The sequence below is a fragment of the Aphelocoma coerulescens genome, chromosome 5, assembly GCF_041296385.1.
Source record: "Aphelocoma coerulescens isolate FSJ_1873_10779 chromosome 5, UR_Acoe_1.0, whole genome shotgun sequence".
NCBI classification, from domain to species: Eukaryota; Metazoa; Chordata; class Aves; order Passeriformes; family Corvidae; genus Aphelocoma; species Aphelocoma coerulescens.
In genome coordinates, this window is record NC_091019.1 from 24874966 (window position 1) to 24896052 (window position 21087).

Below are 21087 nucleotides of genomic sequence, written 5' to 3' on the forward strand. Positions count from 1 at the left end.
TGGGGAATTATTAGGGAGTCATCAAAATTTTCTGTATCATTCGCCAAATACCAGATCAGCCTCAAGCTAGAAAATTCAATAAACATTTTCATAACATTTCCAATAAAAATTAATGCAAATAGTATATCTACGGAAAATGGTGAAACAAAAATAAAAGGCCAAAAGCAGCAGTTCTTTTCAAAAGTGTTATTTGGATTAATGACCTTTTTTCTATGAAAAAAAATCCTTTCAAAAGCAATCAGCTCTACAAACTATTTAACAGAAATGCATTTAGAATGACTGGGATCTAATCAATCAGTCTGAGCGCACAGAAAAATGACATGCTACATGATTTTGACAGAGATGACATCACTTTGTGAACAAAAACATTCAATGGGCTTAGTCCAGCCAATGAAATTGGGAGACTGGTTGCTTTTCTATCTGGCACATGTCCAAAGAAGGACTATATTCCTATGACATTTACTGAAGAGCCACTGCAAGTTCTTTATTCAGAAGTACACAGGAATAAAAACTAAATTTCCAGAACTGTTATATGCATGATCTGAAAATCCTATGGTTATTTTGTACCAGATTTCCTGTGCACTTCTCCTCTCCTAACAAATCAGGTTCATAATACATAATTTATTATTACTCTCAAGCGTCTTACCAAATAGGGTATGATGTTTGAATCAAAGTGGGGTGCTGAACATGTGCCAAGGAAGGCAGCAAAAGAACTACTTCATCATTTCAGCACTTCAGCCTTCTATTATGATTGCATTGGCACCTTTCCTAATGTATAAGTGAATTTAATCTGCAGCAATGCTATACGAAAGGTGTGCTGTACGAACCTTGAATTTTAATGTACAACATTCTGGATAATTTTCCACATACTATATGGAAATTAGTGAAGTTCACACACTTGGTTGCCTCTAAATCTGAAAATGTCACAGATCTGCACGAAGACTTGAGCAATTCTGAAAATTAATGACTGTCACATATGGCCATAAGATATTCCTAGTGAGTTACTGACTTCAGGTTAGTGATTTCAGCTATAGGAGATATTTAACTCTGCAGTAAACTTGCATTTTTTCTTTTCAATGTTACCTAACACCCAGTGCTCAATAGAAGAAATACAGCATAAATACAAATGCAAGATTATTCCACCTTCTCTTACTTAATCCACTGTTTTTCAACAAAATGACCAATGGAACATTAAGTCTTGAGGCCACTGGCTTAACTCTGACTTGCCTCTGTTAGACTCTGTATGACCTGTTTCAGCTTTGCCCTGCCTTCTTATGGAGACTAGGAGAGCCTCTAAGGGTAAGGGAAAATTAGCACTTCAAAAGATGTAATATAATTACATGGTTGTAATCACTCTCATTTTACAATTTCCATAATTTTCTTTCTAGACCTCTGCCCCCGTCACATTCCTCCTTATTTTCTCTGCTAGACTGTCTCACTCCTCTGTATCACAGTTAGGTTGTCATCTATGTTACAAGACACATGATAGCTCTATGAATAGAAAATATTTAAAAATACTTTAGATGACACTTAAAATGCATAGAGGTCCCAACTTTCTATCCCAGCACCCTAGCTCACATCATCCTAAAGCTAATAAGTGTTATTAACTGGTAAGTTGATGTAATAACAAATAAATAGAAAGCCATGTAAAACTAAATCTTGTAGGCTTCCGTAATTAAATGGTTTCACTACACCCCAGACCAACAACTTCACTGCTGTTTCAGTCTCCAGTTGCCCTGCCACCACAGCCCCTCTGCCCATGCCACATAGCTGAGCGATTCACATTCCTTTCAAACTGCCACACGACCAGTTTTGCAAGAGTTCATCACAATTTGCAGTGGGCTGCAGCACTTAGGAACCCTCTCCTGGCTGGAGGCTCAGCGGGTGTCTCAGACCACAGTTATATCTCCATGGAAGATCAGAGGAGTAGCTTGTTTAACAGTCTTAGTTCCCAAGGCAAATCTTTCACTAGCCACTCCCCAAAACAGAACAACATACACAGCAGAGGTACATCCCTCCGGTAATTCTTCTCACCCTAAACAAAATTCAGTCCTGATATGACTCAACTTGCATAGAAGAAAGCGAGTATAATGCTTGAGCTACCTTATGGCCTGTTAGGATCCAGCCTGATGGGTCAGCTGTATCATTTCACAAGCACATCATTAAATATTTCATCAGCAAAGGAAAAGAAAAATTAAAAATGGGAAGATTTTTGTTGTTTAGGTAGATCTCTTTTTTATTTTTCCCTACATTGAAGAACCAGTATTTTAACAAAAGAAGCCAGTACTGAAATGTGTGTATGTGTCTGTACATAAAGAAAGCAAATCATAGGTTATCAGCTTGGATATGCCACGCTTCATCTGATCATTGCTAGATGTGAGCAATGAAAACAGAGTTAATGTTCCATAGAGAAAGCAGAAGTGACAGTAATGCCCAGGAATGGACTTTTACACAAAGAACTCACTGGAAAAGCTCAAATGTCAAGTGCAACAGAAGTTTACATTACTTCAGGTTTTTGACTTATAGCCCATGCTTCCTCTTTTTCTATCCATACAAATGTACACAGTAACACAACTTAAAATCTGGTTTTAGCGTGGCACTTTGTTTTTAATCATTATCCACAGTGAATAATCAGGACTCCCAAAGTGTGTGAAAATTCCTTGGAGCAAATAACTCTCATTCTCCCACCTTCACAGGCAGAATGTGCCTCGAGGATGGACAGATCATAGCACAGGCAAAATTCAATTGGACCTGATATTGTTAATGCTACTTGCCTGAACTAGAAAGGGGATAAATTCCAAAGTAGTTTTCTAGCCTTTGCCTACTCCCTACTGGAAAAGAATTTGTATTTGAAGCTTCAGCAGATCCCTGCAGCAAAGCTGTACTCAGTTTCCCCAAACACTTCATACATATTACCCAGCCTGTCCCATCTGCCCTATTGCACCACTTCTTTATGAAATGCATTAATTAAAATACTGGGATCTGTCAACAACATGGTGGATCATAACACAGAAAATATATCTGGAAGCAAATATGTTTTCATAATTAAACTAGAATGAGAAAAGAGAAAAGAAAAACAAAAAAAACCCCAAACCACCAAAAAAATCACGAAAACCAAAACCAGGATTCTCCATAAGCTGAATTATATCTCTTTACCACACACAACTCTGTAACTATGGCTAAGGTGGAGGGCTCAAAGGCTGTAACATACAGCAGAATTGAATCCTTCTTTCATAAATTCCTATGACCTATTAGAAATCACAGGCCTGATTTTCAGAGATACTGAGCCTGTCTCTTTCATTTACTTTATCCTGAGATGTGTGTGCTCAGTCAACTCTCCTGGAAATCAAAATCCAGTAACTTTACATGATATTAATGGGCAGATTCTCGGCCTTCAAAGGAAGTACACTGATATATATTGGCTGAGGCTGTTTCTCATACTGTGTTTTTGGATATTACAGCCTCTCTGCTTACAGTAAAACAGTTAGAAGATAAACAAAAAATACAGAGATAAGATAGAAAAATAAGATAAATTAAAAAATATATTAAAATAGACATATTAGACTATCACAGGACTGCTCCCTCCCACAGACTCCTCTCCATCCTCTCCTGAAGCTCATGCTGCTGCCTTCTTCATTTGCCTTTGGCAAGCTGCCACTGCCAACTCCTTCTTTCTCCCTAGTTTCCAAATGCAGTCAGCCTGACTGGACACAAGCTGACTGCAGGACATTCAAAGCCTTTGCACTGAAATTCTCAGTTCCTTGATCTAGACACACATACACAGACTGGCAGTAAACAGAATCAGCTAAATCAGCTATACTGTATCACAAAATTTATTACTTGAGTTCATGATACTAAAACACCAGATTTTCGAAGGTCACTGTTCATGTAAATCTTCCTAATGTTCAGCCAATTTACACGAGAAGAATGTTTCCCTGTCTCACATGGTTTGAATATAAACAGCAATTTTTCCTTTTGGAGTTACACACCCTATTGGTACTTAGTAGTTTTACCTCTTGACCTATGAAAATTTTCCTCAAAACAATATAGCATGATGTGGAAACAATTAAGATTGTCCACTCAATATTTACAAAGGTTTTCTAGCATCTGATAATGAGCTGACATGATTGAATGATTGCAAGAGATATTAAGGACATGCAATTTTGATGCGATATACTTGAATCTGAGACTGAAAGTGTGAAAAATTCCCCACAGTACCAGAAAGGACACTATGCTGTACACGTGACCCCTTGCAAAACTCATTTCTCTATTTGTATGAACTTTATAAGTCAAGAAAATATAGCATTGAATTCTGGAAAGAAGTTTCAGTTGTGTAGGTAGGAATTCTTAATCCTAGTTCAACTGTATTGTATTGAAGTGAGATAGATGCAGACACAAACTCCTGCAAAGCTATGCCAGGAAAAGCAGTTTCTCCTGCAATTCAGGATATGAGTGTACTTGCGCACTAGTGTGAGATTTGTTTTTATTGGTCAGGCATTCACTTATTCCACTAGATTGGTTCTGCAAGGGCACAGAGGAGTTGTGTGTGGCACATGAAGCTCCTCTGTACAGAGAATGCTTTTAGACTGCATATCTATATTTCAATGAAGGAAAAAGAGAAGATGTAGTGTTTTCTGTTTTCCCTTACTTTACATTACTTGTCAAAAAAAAAAAAAAAATCTCACTTTATCAAGTCTGTAAACTGTTTTCCCTTCAACTGTAAAGAAGATACAGAATTAGAAGAGTTCCATGTCCAACAAACAAAGTCCAGATTCTGTGTCTCTTGTCTTCTTAGACTTATCTCTCTCATCCATGAAGAGGGAGAGTCCAGCTTTCAGACAGGTTCCTGCCTCAACTTGCTGACACACTCATATTGCCCAGCTCCTCTAGAAATGCCTGCTGGTTGTTACAGATTTTAGTTTCCAGTCACCACTTCCCACTTGAGCTGCTAAAATGATCTTCAAATAGTATTAGTAACCAGTAGCTGGACATCAGAACAGTTTTAATTTTTCACTGTGCAGATCTTATACCTGCTATCATCCACCTCCAGTATACCCACCTCGTTTATTTAACACCTAGCTTCTATCTATGTCCAATTTCTCTTCATTTTCTCATTTAACAGGATTTCACTCCCCTACACAATGAATGCTTTTATACATTAGGATTTAAATTGGCTGAATTAACTCAGGTAATTTCTGTTTGGTACCACCTATTTAATTTACCTCACACAGCTGTAAAATGAATTTATTCTGTATTTCAACTACATAAATAAGAACAAAGCAAAAAAAAAAAAAATTAAAACAGAATTTTGGTTTGGTTCCTTCAGTGATATATAAGCAGACAAGGTTATTACTTATATGCTATATGAAATTATAAAACTAATTGTTAATGGATTTAATGATTTTATTTCCATGTTAAAGACTTTAGCCCCAAATTCATCTCAAAAAATGACTTAACCCTTTTTTAGGTCGGCAGACCTAGAAATTTTAACAACTTGTATCTACAGACTTGAGAAGATATCTCTTTTCAGCATGGATATACTTATAGACATGTGAGTTTTAGCAGTTGGTCTTTAGTGCTGTTTCAGTTGATGATTCATTTATTCTGTAGGTAGAAATAAGTATAGCTAATGAGATCACAGAAACATTCTGACAGCTTTGATGTGAATACAATCCCTATATTAAGAGCAGTGTGTGGAGGAGTAAAGGGTGGGATGTTCTCACTTGTAATTTGAAATAAGTTTGGTGGATCTCAGCACAGTGCATAGCAGACTGATGTTCAGAAAAATCACCAGTCAAACTAAAATTGGCACCATTCTTAGCAACAGCAGCAAAAAATAATGATTAAAGGGGCACAGTAAGATCAAAACAGAGTTGCCGGGTATTTGATGAAGGGAAAGTGTCTTGGGAAATTTGATGCCAATCCCATCTGTACAATGAAACTATGGTCAAGCCAACATCCTTAAGAAGAAATCATTTTAGTTTTTAAAATATAAGTAATAAATGTTCAGATGGCTTAAATCTGTCCTTCTCCATTGACTTCAGGAAAGCTGTGCTATTTTCCAGAAAGTTTTGGAAAAATATTAGCAGCTACCTACCACCTTAATATTTTATTTCTTCCTGTATGGCTATGCTAATTGAATGGGTTTTTTTCCCCTCAGAGGAAAACCCCTAAGAAGCTGTTATGGTCCTCCACCACCTATTAACTCCTTTGCTAATGCCAGTTTTCTAAGGGATGCAGCTAAGGGATGTATCTCAAGGATACATCTTGCAGCTCTCAGACAGAGGAAGATTTTGGCACTGGTGGTACCAGGATCAGAAATTTTGTGATCCTTTTTATAGAATAAAATAAAACATACATTTTATGTAACCACTATCATCCACCATGACATAAGTGAGCAGCACAGTGGCTGTATGAAAGGTTCTTCTCATATCTGAAGGCAAGGGAGACTAAAGGTAGAAAAATGTATCACAGTTTTGCTCTCCACACTCTTCAAAAAACCCAGTAACAACATGAAAATTTTAATGTGATGCAAACATTTCATAAATTAATTAGTATTAAAGGCAATTTCCTTCTCTAATCTTATCATGCTTCCACCTTTCTACAGAGCAGCATTGGAGAGAGGAGAGATACTATATTTTCTTGTGTGCAGAATCTAGGGGCTTCTAAAATCATAGTTCATTTTTCTTTATCTGTACACAGGAACAATGAGTCTAAAATACTGTACATCTTCAGCACAAAGCTAGGAGGAAAACACCTTCTAAGCTCTCTCTGGAATGACAGAAATGGGAATAGGACTGAAGACACTTTGGGGAAATGAAACAAAGAAACTGATCAGCCCCAGAGAAGATGCAACTACCCTTGTCTCTCTCCTCCTTGCATTTGTATCCACTTTGCTAGTATGACATCTATAAGCCATTACCACAGTCCACACCATGACAAAACTTGCAGTTTTGTTATCTTCCTCTCATGCTTTGTCTTTTCCTGTAGAAAACCCTGTTTCCCTATTATTCTACATATAGGAACCTTTCAACTGCCACGAATTGCATAAAACTCCAGTGACACTGGTCTAAACTCACCCTGGATAGGAGATCTAACCTGCATTTGTGATCAAAAAAAAAAAAAAAAAAAAAAAAAAAAAAAAAAAAAAAAAAAAAAAAAAAAAAGAGATAAAAGGAAAAAGATAAAGCCTTCAGTTTTAGGGAAGTGTAATGAACCTAAATCATTGTAAAATCATTTAGGAAGCTGTTGGGGTTTCAGTTTAGTCCTAGTTTTTTTTCTGTTAAAGGAATTTTTTCCCATAGCATGTTGCTAGGAGATAAATAGCCATACTTAAGAAAGACAAAAGGGCCCGGCCAGGCTTTTGTTCTCACCTGGCGGGCAGTTCAGTTCGCTCTCAGCGTCTGGAGAGAGAAGCCGCGGAGAGAAGAGCTGCTGGTTCCCGTTTTCGGCGTCTTTCCTTTCTGCTGGGAACAACACCGGGGATCCCAAAGCTGTTTTTCCCTGCCCTGCTGGAGGCTGGGCTGTGGCCGCCCGCCCCGCTGCTGCTTCGAGCCTTCGCTACGCTGTAGCCGTGCTTACCCTGCCTGCCTGGAGCCCCGGGGGGTTCCCCTTTTGGATACATCTCGTCTGCCACCCGGGATTTGTGTTTGTGCCTGCCGCTCCAGCCTACCAGTCCAGCCTGCTGTTTCCGAGAACCCGGGACCAGCTGCCCACCGGTTTCTGAAGCTCCTTTGTTCCATCCTTCCCCGGGATCCCAGGGCATCAGAGCAGCCGCGTGCTTCCCGAGCTCGCTCCGGAGCGCCCCCTGCAGCCGCGGGGGAGCCATCGCACCTGCCCTGCTCACCGGGAGCCGCCAGCGATCCCTGTCGGCTGCGAGCGGAACTGCACCCGAGGGGAAACGGCCTGACAGCCGAAAAGGCCGGGACTGGGTTTGTGTTTGCTGTTACTGTCATAGTTGTTGTTGTTTTGTTTGACTAGTTATATATATATATATATATATATATATATATATAGTAAAGAACTGTTATTCCTATTTTCCCACATCTCTGCCTAAAGACCCTTGATTTCAAAATTATAATAACTCAGAGGGAAAGGGGTTACATCTGCCACTCTAAGGGAGGCTTCTGCCTTCCTTAGCAGACACCTGTCTTTCAAACCGAGACAGATCTTGGCGCCCAACGTGGGGCCTGAGGGCATTAAGAGAGAGAGGTGAAAAAGGAATAACAGTTCCTGAATAACTTAAGTTTGTGTGTTGGATATAGGAACCTTGGTAGGCAGCACTATGTGGTCTACTTTGCCCTGGTTCGGGTGGCATGTGGCCGTGGCTATATTCTTCCCCTTTGCAGCTCCCTACTTGAATATGGGTCCTCTCACTAAGGCTACCATTGCTGTTATCCAGCTTGTGCTATGGGTCGAGAAGGTGAGGAATTCATGGGTTTTTAACTTCCTCCGGAATGTGGGCACGTGGATAAACGGCTATCACACACTGAGCTCATGTTTTTGGGGTTATGTTAACAATGGTACCTTCTGTGAGGAAATGACACCAGGGGAAGTTTTCCCCCAACCCCTCAACCAGTTATTTGGACCCACCCCATCAATTTTTGAAGGGTTTAGATTCCCTCTGAATACTAACCACCTGCTGCTGGTAGGCCTACTCTATTTAGCATTCAAGGATAAGTTGAGATTGGCTTGGATAACTACCCAGACACCAGCCCCAGAGACTAGAGATCCTGCCCCGGAGCCTGACCCTGCCCCAGAACCTGACATGGCCCCAGAGAGTAGAGTTCCTACCCCAGAGCCTGATCCTGCCCCGGAACCTGACACAGCCCCAGACACTAGAGATCCTACCCCAGAGCCTGATTCAGCCCCAGAGCCTGACACAGCCCCAGACACTAGAGACCCTGCCCCACAGCCTGATACCGCCCAACAGCCCACCTCAGAAATGGACTACCCGAAATGGGTGGGGGTACTGGCGAAAGGGATGCAGGAGATGTGCCAGGAGATGGGCCAGGTGCGCAAGGAGATATGCCAGGAGATGGGCCAGGTGCGCCAGGAGATGGGCCAGGTGCACCAGGGGATATGCCAATTGCTAAGGGAATACACCTCCTCAGCTAGTGAAAAAACCTCTCCCTGCCCCAAAGAGGGTGAGTCCGATGGTGCAGCAGTGGAACCCACAGATGTTACAACCGCCCAGGTTTCAGCTGAACCCCAAGGACAAGTACAGCCAGCAGCAGTCGCCCCTGTGCAAAGGAGGAAGTGTAAGACCAAATCAGTACGACCAGTTAATGATGATGGGGAACCAGGGCCCTCACAACCAGCAGGGGAGCCAGAGCCAGAAATCATCATTGAGTCCCTCTCGTACGACAGTCTCCGTGGTATGCGAGACGACATTGTGCGAAGGGGGCGTGAGCCTTATACCACCTGGCTGCTTCGGGTTTGGGACCTTATGGGCACAAGTGTGCAACTGGATAGTGGTGAGGCAAGGTATCTGGGATCGTTGACCCAGGACCCAGGTGTGAACCAGGTATTTGTGAGGGAGGCAGGACCCCTTTCTCTCTGGGACCGGCTCTTAATGAGTGTGAGAGAAAGGTTCATTCACAAAGAGAGAATGCAGGAGTACCATCATAGAATGCAGTGGAAGACACTTGAGGAAGGGATCCAACAGCTAAGAGAGGTGGCAGTATTAGAGGTACTCTTTGGGAGGGATGGACAGCACGGTAATGACCCCGATAAGGTCAGGTGCACAGGACAGATGATGTGGAACCTGGCAAGACTAGGGCCATCGCAATACACCACCTTCATTGCAACCATTGATGCTGACAATAACCGAGAAACAGTGGGCTCTGTTGCCAACAAGCTCAGGAATTATGACAGTATGGTCAATGGTCCACTGAAAACTCATGTCTCTGCTGTGGTCCAGGACCTCAAAGAGGAGATAAAGGAGATAAGGGAGGAGATGAGGAAGGTCAGTGTGGCACCAGTGCGAGTCACAGGCCCCCAGGTCAGAGCCCGTCGTCCCCCTGCTAGAGAGAGAGGGTACACCCCACGAGCTGAGCTGTGGTTTTTCCTGTGTGAGCATGGGGAAGACATGAGAAGGTGGGATGGGAAACCTACCTCTGTCCTGGCAGCGCGGGTGCGTGAACTCAAGGAGGGAGGCACTAACCGAGGGGGTTCCGCTAAGGTGAAAGTAGCCTCAGCCTCCCGTGACCGAGCTGCCAGGTATTACAGACAGGAGGATGATATGTCAGATCCCCTCGAAGGTACCTCTAGTATGTATGCCCAGGGAAAGAATGATAACCAGGGCTAGAGGGGCCCTGCCTCTAGCCAGGAAGAGGCACGGGAGAACCGGGTTTTCTGGACAGTGTGGATCCGATGGCCTGGCACATCAGAGCCACAAAAATATGACGCATTGGTTGATACTGGGGCACAGTGTACTTTAATGCCATCGGGACATGTGGGGGCAGAACCTGTATCCATTGCTGGGGTGACCGGGGGATCACAGCAGTTGACCCTTTTGGAAGCTGAGGTGAGCCTGACTGGGAAGGAGTGGCAAAAGCATCCGATTGTGACCGGCCCAGAGGCCCCGTGTATTCTGGGCATAGACTTCCTCCGGAATGGCTATTACAAAGACCCAAAGGGACTCAGGTGGGCGTTTGGGATTGCTGCTGTGGAGGCAGAGGGCATTAGGCAGTTGAACACCCTGTCCGGACTGTCTGAGAATCCTTCTGCAGTTGGGCTCCTGAAAGTGGAAGAGCAACGAGTGCCAATTGCCACCTCGACAGTGCACCGCCGGCAGTATCGGACGAATCGAGATGCTGTGATTCCCATCCACAAGATGATTCGTGAGCTGGAGAGCCAAGGGGTGGTCAGCAAGACCCACTCACCCTTCAACAGCCCCATTTGGCCTGTGCGCAAGTCTGATGGGGAATGGAGATTGACTGTGGACTATCGTGGCTTGAATGAAGTGACTCCACCGCTGAGCGCTGCTGTGCCCGACATGTTGGAGCTCCAGTATGAGCTGGAGTCCAAAGCAGCAAAGTGGTATGCCACTATTGACATTGCCAATGCATTTTTCTCCATTCCTCTGGCAGCAGAGTGCAGGCCTCAGTTTGCTTTCACCTGGAGGGGTGTGCAGTACACCTGGAACCGACTGCCCCAGGGGTGGAAGCACAGTCCCACCATCTGCCATGGACTGATCCAGGCTGCACTGGAAAAGGGTGAGGCCCCAGAACATCTGCAGTACATTGATGACATCATTGTGTGGGGGAACACCGCAACAGAAGTGTTTGAGAAAGGAGAGAGAATAATCCAAATTCTCCTAAAAGCTGGTTTCGCCATCAAGAAGAGCAAAGTCAAGGGGCCTGCCCGAGAGATCCAGTTCCTGGGAGTGAAGTGGCAAGATGGACGGCGTCAGATTCCCACTGAGGTCATCAATAAGATCACTGCGATGTCTCCACCAACCAACAAGAAGGAAACACAAGCTTTCCTAGGCGCCATAGGTTTCTGGAGGATGCACATTCCCGAGTACAGCCAGATTGTGAGTCCTCTTTACCTGGTTACCCGCAAGAAGAACGATTTCCACTGGGGCCCTGAACAGCAGCAAGCCTTTGCCCAGATCAAGCAGGAAATCGCTCACGCCGTAGCCCTTGGCCCAGTCAGGACAGGACCAGAGGTGAAGAACGTGCTCTACTCTGCAGCCGGGAACAATGGTCTGTCCTGGAGCCTCTGGCAGAAGGTGCCTGGTGAGACTCGTGGCCGACCGCTGGGATTCTGGAGCCGAAGCTACAGAGGGTCCGAAGCCAACTACACTCCCACAGAGAAAGAAATCTTGGCAGCCTATGAAGGAGTCCAAGCTGCCTCAGAGGTAATTGGAACTGAGGCACAACTCCTCCTGGCACCCCGACTACCGGTGCTGGGGTGGATGTTCAAAGGAAAGGTTCCCTCCACGCATCACGCCACCGATGCTACTTGGAGCAAATGGATCGCCCTCATCACGCAGCGCGCCCGAATTGGAAACCCAAGTCGCCCTGGGATCTTGGAAATAATTACGAACTGGCCAGAAGGTGAGACTTTTGGGTTATCTTCTGAAGAAGAAGAGGAGCAGGTGACGCGTGCCGAAGAAGCCCCACCATACAACGAGCTACCAGAGAGTGAAAGACAATATGCCCTCTTCACTGATGGTTCCTGCCGAATTGTAGGCGCTAGCCGGAAATGGAAAGCCGCTGTATGGAGCCCCACACGACAAGTTGCACAGGCTACGGAAGGAGAAGGTGGATCGAGCCAATTTGCTGAACTCAAAGCCGTTCAATTAGCTCTGGACATTGCTGAAAGAGAGAAGTGGCCAAAGCTCTACCTTTACACTGATTCATGGATGGTAGCCAATGCTCTGTGGGGTTGGCTGGAAAGGTGGAATAAGGCAAAATGGCAGCGCAGAGGAAAACCAATCTGGGCTGCTGAGGAGTGGAAAGACATTGCCGCTCGAGTAGAGAAGCTATCTGTGAAGGTCCGTCATGTAGATGCTCACATTCCCAAGAGCCGGGCTAATGAAGAACATCGTAATAACAAGCAGGTAGATCAGGCTGCGAAAATAGAGGTGTCCCAGATAGACCTGGATTGGCAACATAAAGGAGAGTTGTTCTTAGCTCGATGGGCCCATGATGCCTCAGGCCATCAGGGCAGAGATGCCACCTATAAGTGGGCACGAGACCGAGGGGTGGATCTGACCATGGACAGTATCTCCCAGGTCATCCATGACTGTGAGACATGCGCTGCGATCAAGCAGGCCAAGCGGGTGAAGCCCCTGTGGTATGGTGGGCGGTGGTCCAAATACAAGTATGGGGAGGCCTGGCAGGTTGATTACATCACACTGCCTCAAACCCGCCAAGGCAAGCGCCATGTGCTCACAATGGTAGAAGCCACCACAGGATGGCTGGAGACCTACCCTGTGCCTCACGCTACTGCCCGGAACACCATCCTGGGCCTTGAAAAGCAAGTCCTTTGGAGGCATGGTACCCCTGAGAGGATTGAATCTGACAATGGGACTCACTTCAAGAACAGCCTTATAAACACCTGGGCTAGAGAACATGGCATTGAGTGGGTGTACCACATCCCTTACCATGCACCAGCAGCTGGGAAGGTTGAGCGGCGTAATGGACTGCTTAAAACCACCTTGAAGGCACTGGGTGGGGGGAGTTTCAAAAACTGGGAGGTGCATTTAGCAAAAGCCACCTGGTTAGTTAACACCCGAGGCTCCACCAGCCGAGCCGGCCCTGCCCAATCCGAACCCCTACAAACAACAGATGGGGATAAGGTTCCAGTGGTGCACATGAGAGGTATGCTTGGAAAAACTGTTTGGGTAAAGTCTGCCTTGAGCAAAGACAAACCCATCCGTGGGGTTGTTTTTGCTCAGGGACCAGGTTGTACCTGGTGGGTGATGCAAAGGGATGGAGAGACCCGATGCATACCTCAAGGGGACCTTGTTTTAGGGTGAACTACCCATGGCTCTGTACTTGTATCAGTATCAGCATGTACATATGTATATAATTTAGGTGATGCTTGTATTTATATGGTTAAAAAGTTAAGTTTCATGTAACATGTTAGTATGGAAAAAAATTCGGGGTGGATAATGTTGGGGTTTCAGTTTAGTCCTAGTTTTTTTTCTGTTAAAGGAATTTTTTCCCATAGCATGTTGCTAGGAGATAAATAGCCATACTTAAGAAAGACAAAAGGGCCCGGCCAGGCTTTTGTTCTCACCTGGCGGGCAGTTCAGTTCGCTCTCAGCGTCTGGAGAGAGAAGCCGCGGAGAGAAGAGCTGCTGGTTCCCGTTTTCGGCGTCTTTCCTTTCTGCTGGGAACAACACCGGGGATCCCAAAGCTGTTTTTCCCTGCCCTGCTGGAGGCTGGGCTGTGGCCGCCCGCCCCGCTGCTGCTTCGAGCCTTCGCTACGCTGTAGCCGTGCTTACCCTGCCTGCCTGGAGCCCCGGGGGGTTCCCCTTTTGGATACATCTCGTCTGCCACCCGGGATTTGTGTTTGTGCCTGCCGCTCCAGCCTACCAGTCCAGCCTGCTGTTTCCGAGAACCCGGGACCAGCTGCCCACCGGTTTCTGAAGCTCCTTTGTTCCATCCTTCCCCGGGATCCCAGGGCATCAGAGCAGCCGCGTGCTTCCCGAGCTCGCTCCGGAGCGCCCCCTGCAGCCGCGGGGGAGCCATCGCACCTGCCCTGCTCACCGGGAGCCGCCAGCGATCCCTGTCGGCTGCGAGCGGAACTGCACCCGAGGGGAAACGGCCTGACAGCCGAAAAGGCCGGGACTGGGTTTGTGTTTGCTGTTACTGTCATAGTTGTTGTTGTTTTGTTTGACTAGTTATATATATATATATATATATATATATATATATATATAGTAAAGAACTGTTATTCCTATTTTCCCACATCTCTGCCTAAAGACCCTTGATTTCAAAATTATAATAACTCAGAGGGAAAGGGGTTACATCTGCCACTCCAAGGGAGGCTTCTGCCTTCCTTAGCAGACACCTGTCTTTCAAACCGAGACAGAAGCAGAGGTTGTTTATTAAGCTAAGGTTCCATAAAGCCAATCCTTAATTTACATCTACAAAATATTTACATATCTAACACAGAAGAGCATGCAAATGCAAAAGCTGAACAAAAGCATTCATTTCTTCCCCGTGATCCCACCTGCTTGTTACTCTGAAAGGAGTTCTAATGTTAAAAAGCTGCACACAGCCTCCCAGTAATTAGACTCAGTTTCGCAGTCAGTCTTAATTTCCTTGTATCACTAGAGGCTAAAGGATTGAAGGTAGTCTAATTCAATGAGAGGGCAATTCCTCAAAGCACTAAAAAGATAATAATTAAAGACTACTGGCTTGAACTAAGTCCACACACTATCTTTATACGCCTCATACATCTGTTATGAAGGACAGACAGAGAGCAAGGAGCTGGTTGCCATATGATCAAATGTGAGTGAATACAGTGCTGCATTTGACAAAACCACAGTGAAACTACTTTCCTTCACTCTTCTCTCCCCTCTGCTATTTTAGATTTTTATTGTTTTGTTATATAAGGTATGCACTTTACTAGATCTATAGCTCTGTATAATTGCTGGAATAATCTCATGAGTGATTTTCCAAGTCATACTGGCAGTAATCCAGAAAAAGCACTACAGCAAACATTATGGTTTTAGCTTCCCTATTTATTTTTACAAACATTTTTACAAAAGCAAAGTTCTTATGGCCAAATCTGTAAGGCTACAAGAATCTGAGAATTTCCTGTTAATGCAATTGGTAGAGAAACATACTTATCTAATGCCATCAACTATTGCTAACATAGAATCCTAACCATACTGAGCAAGCTATTTGTCACAAAATAGGAGGAACCAGATTAATAATAATACTAAAATATAATAGAGTACTGTATTTTGATATTAGCATGAAATAAAATACCATATTCTAAGGATTTCTCAAGTAATCTGGTACAGATTGTTTAGACATAAAAAAGTGTAGTGGATTAAAACCTTATATCTGGAAACAGGACAAATATATTAGTAAAAAAAATAAAATATTTCTATAGAATTCAGTACTTTTACAGGCATACAGATGTCACTGAATTAATCAGTAATTTGTTATTTTTTAATTCAATTTGTTGTTGTTATCCATATGTCTAAAAAAAAAAAAAACCCTGGAATTTTCATGTATGAGTCCCATAGTGCAAAAATTCATCATAAAGCCTGATGGACAGGTGAGTTATAGTGGATAGTTAAACTGTTCAGTGAATTAAAATTAGTTAAACCATGTAGAGTTTTGAATGAAAGCATTGACAAACTTATCTATCATAAGTCATCAAATTTCCCAAATCAATGCAGTTCATATAAAAATTAGAAATACAAAAATCTCTACCAGCAGTGAACAATGAACAATGACACTAATTCTGGTGACAGCCATGGTAAGAAGTTGTTCCTGTAGTGCAGGTGCAGATAAGAGCTGCATCATGCTAACTTTTTACAAATACAGATGAAGTGGACAGTAAATGCTGAGGAACAAGAACACAGCAATATGGCAGACAAAGTACAGGAAGTTACCAATCTAAAGAACAATTGATCTCTATACACCAGCAGTTTGCACATGAAAGAAAACCATTCCATGTAACGTGAAAAGAAAAGCTGTAAAGAGACCTTTTGAAGAAGTCAGCTATAAAGACATTTGTGACAAATTCATTGAAAACATAAAGGTTGGTCTGGGAGGAAAATCTGTGTGGGACAAAAAAACCCCAAGAAGCAACTTCATGCTAACAAAAAAACCTTGTATTTTCAAATGCAGTCCACTGTGTTTGGTAAGGTAGGGGTAAATTTTTTCAAGAACAGACAAGCAGATGTCTGATAGAGATACACAATACAGACACAATAACTGAATTCCAAACAAAGGTTAGTATGGCAAATCAAATATTTTGCCAGCATTATTATTACATTCAGTCTTCAAACTGTTTTTTTCTGGAAATCTCTGCATACCACAAACATTCTCATATTTCTCTATACAGTTGCATGTGTTACACATCAATTAATACATGCTTCTGACGTCAATTACAACAGAGAGATAAGTTAGTGGGTCAATAACTGTTAGATTGGCAAAGACATAATTGAAAATCTGAATTCCTCCATGTGCAAAATAGTTAATAGTCACGCTAGCTCTACTATACTTTCTTCTGCTTACATGCCTTAACACATATCCAGTTGCATCCCTCTTTCTGAACATAGTCCTAAAAAGTTAAGTACATACCAGCTGCACTTATAGCTAACTTGTTGACAAAAATATCTTTTGCCATATGAATATCCATCATTCAGAAGCTGGAGTAATCACCACTACCTTTAAAAAAAATTATATATATATATATATATATATATATATATATATAATTATTTTTCATAATTCTTTATCTGACATGAACAGAATAATCTAGAAGGAAAAAAGTAAGCTTCTGGTTACTTCAATCATTCACTTCTTAATACAGAACTTTCTTAAATATATGTTAATTTGAAATATACTTTTATATAGTATGTGAAATATACAGAAATACATATTATTTATCCATAACACTATCCATATATAAAAATATAGGAACTGATGCCCTGAAACGCTTACTGCCTTAGCTTCTACTGACTGGATTTTCAGGAAATCAACAGAGCTGGAAGTCAGGTCAATGGCTCCAATGCATAACCTCCTAAAACTAATATATCCTCCTGGAAGAAACAGCCATTGGCTCAGGGTACGAAGGAGTATTTTCTCTACTTCACTCACAAGCCCTTATACTCCCTGATCCAAATTGAATTGGTTTTTTTTACAGTTAAAGAAATACATGAGCCTACTGAGGTTTTATTGACCCAGTAGGCTCTAAGAAAAAAATCCCTGATGCTTTCTTGGCACTTGCTATCACTTGTGACCTTTATTTTCTAAGAGGGATTATTATTACCTCCTTGCACTCTACATTTCCCTACAGGATATCACCAGCCATATGTCAGCCATGCTCAGGGGGTTCTCATATACAACTCAAACAATTTTACACGTTTTTTCTAGTGTTCACTAAAAATTATGCCCATTTCTTTCTGTATTAATTACTATTGTTTCAACTGAATGTGAACTTCTAACACAAAATAACTTATATAAAATACAGAGACCTGCTGGTATCAGTAATTTAAGAGTACTTAATTTTCATTAAATCACACACATGAAGCCAGATGTGTGAATCAAGACAGTAGAAGATATTTTTTTTAAAGAACCTTTCTAGCCTTGCAACTAATATTTTGATTATATACCATTTTGTGTGATATTCCTATGATTATGCACTTAACCATGTAGCTTTGATCTTCACTCATACCCTCCACTTTGCTCATTAATTCACCTTCACAGTCTATAATACTGTCTCATAAGCCATGACAGTGACTCATATTCTTTATATTTATTTCAGTAATCTTCAGTCCTATGGGAAATTTCCTGTGGGAAATTTTCACTCCTGAATCTCTAAGTTTTGGTATCCCATAATTTTGCAGCATTGGAAATATGAGGGTTTGTGGGGCAAAAAAGAGAGAAGAAATAAAAGAGATGTACATATGAAAGAGAAAGAAGTTATCCATTCAAATGTTTTGATATCATGGATCTCAAATTTCAAAACATCTATATGCAGACCAGAAAGAGAAACAATAGACATAAGATTATTCTGCTACTTATTTATGTTACACTCCAAGATGGTGCCTGTTATCATAACTAGGTGGATCACATGGCTATCTTTTTATTGGCTTGTTTTGGTTTGTTTTTTAAACTGTGGTGAGGGAGTTGTGAATTAAAGAAATGGGGTATTATTAAGAACTGTAAATGTTCTTAACTTATTTTAGTATATTCAAGAGCTTTAGCAGTACTGATCATTTTCCTAAGCAATGTTATTTTTTTCCTGGCAAATGCAAACTTGAGAGGAGTCTTCCATAATAACAGTGTTATGTCCTTCCACAAAGAATTTAGATAGTAGGAGATTCTAAGTGCAATGTTTGATCAGCAACATAATACGTAGCTTCACATAAAAACTACCTGGGATGACAACAGGAAGAGTGAAGAGGAACAGTCATTTGAGTCACAAAGTTATTGTCACAACTTAGGCAATGTAGTGCACAGTACAGTCCACACCTTGAATCAGAAGTAGAGCTGGCCACAAACTTCCTATGCCTTAGGGAAGGCACAATACCCACAGATTTATGCTAAATATTTTAGACACTGTGAGAAATGAGAAATGTGATTCTTGTGTATTTCAACTGGGATTGTTCTCAAATTTTCACTTGTGAAAATTTCCTCTTTGAGTACATTAAAAATACAATATAAAGAAAATAAGATGGATGAAAAATACTGATGCTTGCAATATTTCCATTGCACTAGTTTTCTTTCAAATTAATTAATTTTAGTACTTATATCTTTTAATCCAACATAATTTTATATATTGAGAAGCATTTCTGTCATCTTTTAAATACAACTATTACAGCCCCATTTTTAATTTAAAATGATATGAAGTTAAAAATTCAAATACCCTGGAACATTTCAGGATTCCTCTGCTTTCACATTTCATTACAATTCAAATACAGTCCAAGCTTTCTAGAGATTTTCAAACCATACTGAGAGACATGGATTCAGTGGCAAACGATATCTCTGAAAGGGAGATAAGTTTGTATGGCAAAAGTTTTAACCAGAAATAAGGAATGTTTTTGTGGACCAGAATGAAGTTTTACTGTTCTCAAGTATCACTAAGAAAGTGAGAGTTCAAGAGAACACAATCCCATCAGTGAAATGTGCCAGCAGAAGCAGTGAGCCACCCCCCAAGCAGAAAGCAGATTCACCTTTCTGCAGATGAACAGTAAGAAGCAGGTGTCATCAGCTACTGGCTGCAAGAATTTATATTATGTTCCAAAATACCTTTACCTGTTGATGGCAGGTCAGTTCCTTGAGGACTAACTGAGCATTTTCAGCCAGTTCTTCACATTCTGGAATAACTACTGGAATAATATTCCTCTTGAATGTCACATAAGGTGACACAAAAGTGTTTCACATATTTTAAAATATATTTGCTTTAGCTTTTTGCTTTTGACATTTGGACTTCTGTCCTTTGCTACTTTTTGCCCTCCTGCTTTGGTCACACAGCAATTAATTTCTTCCCACTTCTAAGTAAGAGAAGCTGAAGAGTAGCAGTAACCACTAAAACTGAAGTTTTTAACATTTCTCACCTAAGAATAGACTCTGTTGCTAAAATAGCTGTTGCTTTGAAATTTAGCCAGTCAGAAAACCTTATGCAGGAAGGACTCTTTCCCAAGAAGTTGAGAATATATGGATTTATGATTGCAAGGCTACCATTGCACAGATTTTTCAAGCATCAGTCTTTAAGCATAGTACATTCGTGGTCAATCTGATCCTTCTGGAGCACATAAAAGCCTAAATATTGACAATACTTTTCATTATTTTATAGCAGAGGATTTGAGGCCTATACAATCTGGATTACAAGGTCACAAAGTATTGAGCCATTATTTTGAATTGCTGTTTTGTACATAAAGCCTGCTGAAACTTCAAGCATAATATTGGTTCTCATCCTTTTCCTTGGGAAAACCTCCAAGGAAATTTTGCTGATGCAGATGACAAACTGTGAGAGGACAAAGGTACAGCAGGTCCAATTCACTACCCACTGTGAGTACGAAATTTTGAAAATAAATGCTATTGATACGTCATCTGTTGATGGTTTATGACAGCCATTATTTGGAATGTTTGCCTTCTTCCCCCAAAAAAGGTTAGTTGTCTAGACTTTGAGATGCAATGTAGAATTTGACCCATAACAGTAAAATTATTAAGGCACTTCTATTTATCTCCTTAAGTGATGGAAGGTATTGCTCAGCCTAAGGGCTTTCTGAAACGTATTTGAAAAGATCTGCTCCATTGTAAATAAATTTTACATGGGCCAAGTCATTCAGAAAGGAGATTAGTTTTACATAAGTCCATTGCTGTTCAAAAGATAGGAAAATTTTTCAACCTTGGGATTCCTCAAGTTACACCAGCTGAAGAAGATAAAGTTATTTTTTGCTGTTAAGACTTTTATAAAGGAATTGTTTCTAAAGCACAACATACCTGAAATTTTTTGCATTAAAATCTGTCATAAATTCCAATTTTTTGTGTCCATCACAACAAAATATGTTTAAACACTGACATTATTTAAAGTTAAGACACCCATGAAAAAAATGGCAATACCATAACAAGTGTATTTAGTGCACAGTACTTTAAATACTACAGGCTTGTGCAATTTATGTTCAGTATTAGGTAACAGGTTTTGTTGATCCGGAAAAGCCTACAAACCTACCATTTGAGATGGAGAGGGGAAAAAAAAAGATTACTGCTGTAATACAACCCTGCATTATCATGACAAGCTGTGGTGGGTTGGATACCAGCTGTCTCTGAAGCCTTTCTATCCCTCCTCAGCTGGACAGGTGGATCTGCTGCACCATGGGCCGCAGCAGCACAGCTGCCTCCACCACAGGCTGCACCATGGGCTGGAGGGAAA

At 41.8% G+C, this 21087-nt stretch overlaps 1 protein-coding gene across 14 annotated transcripts in view; it reads right to left on the bottom strand.

The window, feature by feature from the left end:
• The window catches only part of LRRC4C (leucine rich repeat containing 4C), a 513517-nt gene that overhangs the window by 192535 nt on the left and 299895 nt on the right, over positions 1 to 21087 (bottom strand). The gene's annotated exons all lie outside the window — the stretch shown is intronic.